The sequence below is a fragment of the Antechinus flavipes genome, chromosome 2 (assembly GCF_016432865.1).
Source record: "Antechinus flavipes isolate AdamAnt ecotype Samford, QLD, Australia chromosome 2, AdamAnt_v2, whole genome shotgun sequence".
Lineage (NCBI taxonomy): Eukaryota > Metazoa > Chordata > Mammalia > Dasyuromorphia > Dasyuridae > Antechinus > Antechinus flavipes.
The window spans coordinates 370,086,011-370,088,925 of NC_067399.1; the positions used below are offsets into that span (position 1 = coordinate 370,086,011).

Genomic DNA, 2,915 nt, shown 5'->3' on the forward strand with positions numbered 1-2,915 from the left:
GTATTTTTAACAAGTTGTTTTACACTAATAGAAAGAGGTTTGGATTATGAGTCAAGGAGTCTTGGATTCTCATATTTTGTCACTGACCCATGTTTGATATAGGGGCAAATCATGAATCATAATATTTCAGGGCTTGGAGATCACCTAGTACAACTTCTAACTAGGAAGACAGGAACAGAGATTGAGGGAATCATAATCCAATGTAAACTCTCATTTTACAAGGTGAGGAAACACAGGCCCAGAGAGGACAATGAGGGTGACTGGTTAAAGGTCCATAAGGGAGGAAATACTCGTAGAGTGATATTTGAACCTAAGTTTCCTCACTCCAAATCCAGTATTTTCACCATTGCATGGCTCCATTCACCCATAAATTGCAGTAAGCCCCTGTGGGAGAGTCTCCAGTAAATCAGAAATTGCTAGCTGATTCTGTTTTTGTATGGCTTTTGTTGGGAAGTTTCTCCCAAAAAATCTATTCAAGACCTGCTTTCCCTCAACTTCTACCCATCTTCAGCATTCTGGGGCCAAGTAAAATCTAATTTTTTGCCTCAAGATAGGCCACTGCTTTCTAGGAGTTATTTTCCATCTCCAGAAAATAACATCTAGAGGAATATAGCAATTACACGATACTTGCCTCACAAGAGCCCTGACAGAAAGAATTCTGTCATTATCCGCATTTTTTTTGGCCCACACCTATGATTTCATTGGAATAGGGAGCTTCGGGTGAAGAAATTCCCTCTCCCGAGGCAGATCAGAACCTTCTTAAATTAGATTAATTAATTAATTAATTGGCACTTAAAGAATCACTATTCGGTAGTTTAGTTTTGTAGACGGAGACCAACTCTGTAATCTCACCACCACTACCACCACCACAGGTATCCATTTTATCTAAGACAAAATTCAGACTCGTAGTATCTTGCCGGCCTTTATGCTGCCAGTAAAGTCCAAAGCTAGGATTTGAATCCAAGACTCCTCAGGGTTGGGATTAGCTAGGACATCCCCTTCCAATTCTGAGATTCTATGATTTTGAGGATTGGAATGCATGCGGAGACGGGGAGGAACCCCGCGTGTGTGAATGTGAGAGTGTGTGAGGGTGTGTGTGAGAGAGACAGAAAGAGAGCCAGAGGGTGTGTGTGAATGAGACGACGAATATGATCTCATCTCAGGTCAGCCCTCCCTCCTCCCCCCCCCCCCCATCTTGGGAAACAGGTTCCTTCCCTCGCTGTCGCCTCCTTCTCCCCGAGGCGCTGTGCCCCCACCCTTTCTCCCTGGCCGCCCCCACGTCCAACCCCAGATGCCCCGACGGGGCCGTGAGAACGCTGCTCTGGCCTGGGCGGGCGCCCGCATGCCCGGGGAGGAACGGGGCTGGGCTGAGGTGGGACCGAAGTTGGGCGCGGGCGGGCGGGTCCGTTGCTGCTGCCGAGGCCTGCCCTGATAGAGTGGTCCTAAACATTTCACAATTTTTTAATAGAACTGTTGAACTGTTAAGAACCACTGCACCAGGGAAGCTGGGGGTCCGGGTCGAAAAGCAGGAGTGGAGGCGGCAGTCAATCCGTGCCTCCCCGGCCAAACTTCTATTCTCTCCGACGGTTACTGCAGTTCTTCTGCTAACCTAACGAAAAAGAGAACAGGATCAGGGTCTGCGCCCCCTCTGTGTCACGGTAGTTCCCGTCTTACATCCCCGCGCAAGCCTCTTCCCCAAGCCGAACCGCCTTGACCCGTCCCCGGAGAGCACCTACTCTGAGCAGAGGCAAGCCCTGGCCCCTCCCTAGGTGCCCCGTTCACCTGATCAACACCCAAGTCTCGGGCACCAGATGCTTCTAGTTTAGAATCCTATTATCCCTCTGCAGGTATCTCTTCCACTACGATTCGGGAACTTTTCCCATCCCTCTCTCCCCAATGGTAGGGAGAGCCTGGCGCAAAACCCAAATCTGCCCCTCAACTCCGGGGCGCTTAGCAACCTACCCGGCAGCAAAGCCTGAGTACCCCTTGAAAGTCGTCCTTTTTTTCTGCCATCCCCTGAGCCACCTCCGGAATTTGCTCTTCGGCTCTGCTTTTAGCGCAAAACCTGTAATCTAGTCCTGCCTTCCTCCACAACCTGCCCTCTCCTAACCCCAGGGTAAAGTTAAATCTAAATGAGACGCGGAACTAACTACGCAAAGCGTCCTCCGCCCGCAAATACTGACCACCTGCACAAGCCGCCCTTCGCCTAACTCTAGTATCCCCACGCACAATCTCTCACCACGAGTCTGCAGCCTCCCTGGAAGCTTCCCCCTAACTCCTGCACCCCGGAGTGATCTCCGAAGATTGTGCCTTGGCACTACGCCTCCTGAGCAACAGCCTCGTTCCTGGTACCCCTAGGTGCGAGGCCCCCCCTCTCACCCGTAGCTATGCAGCCTCCCGGCCCCTGGCCCCTGCAGCTTGGAGGTGAAGCCCCATTCCGGGCCGTTCCCAGAAGAGAAGACAGGGCAGGGTGCTGGGAGGCCGGAATCCTAATCTTCAGAGGCTCCTGGGGAGCTGCCCGGCGTCGTCCGATCCGCAGGGGTAGCGACTACCCCAGGGCGCCGTGGGCGCTCAGAGCCTCAGCCAGCTCAGGGCCTCTTATATACTCGCCGGTACCCGCCCGCCCATCCTCCCGAGCCAGTCAGGAATGCAGCCCAGCCGCCCGACAGGACCAGTTTTTCAGGGCGCCTCCGCCATCCATGGGGCGGGTCGGGGTGACTGCTTTGTGTTTGGTTTGGTTTAACCCTCCTTGGGGGCCCAGAGACGTCAGTGCAGAGAGCGTCTGCCCCGTTTGGCTGAGGCCCCATTCCCTCCCCCACCCCCTCACCCGCCCAGGCAGTCCTTCTGTCTGCCTCGGGTTCCTCTAGGAGTCCCTCCCTCCTACCACACCTCCAACAGCTCCTGTCAGGTCTAGG

The 2,915-nt window shown here is 53.4% G+C and overlaps 1 long non-coding RNA gene across 1 annotated transcript; it reads right to left on the reverse strand.

Annotated features, from left to right (window-relative positions):
* Positions 1–1,443: 1,443 nt before the first annotated feature.
* LOC127546333 (uncharacterized) lies at positions 1,444–2,560 on the reverse strand. Its single transcript, XR_007950027.1, has 2 exons — positions 2,380–2,560; positions 1,444–1,609 (listed from the first exon to the last, which is right to left on the reverse strand). It is a non-coding gene; the product is annotated as an uncharacterized LOC127546333 (long non-coding RNA).
* Positions 2,561–2,915: the final 355 nt, after the last annotated feature.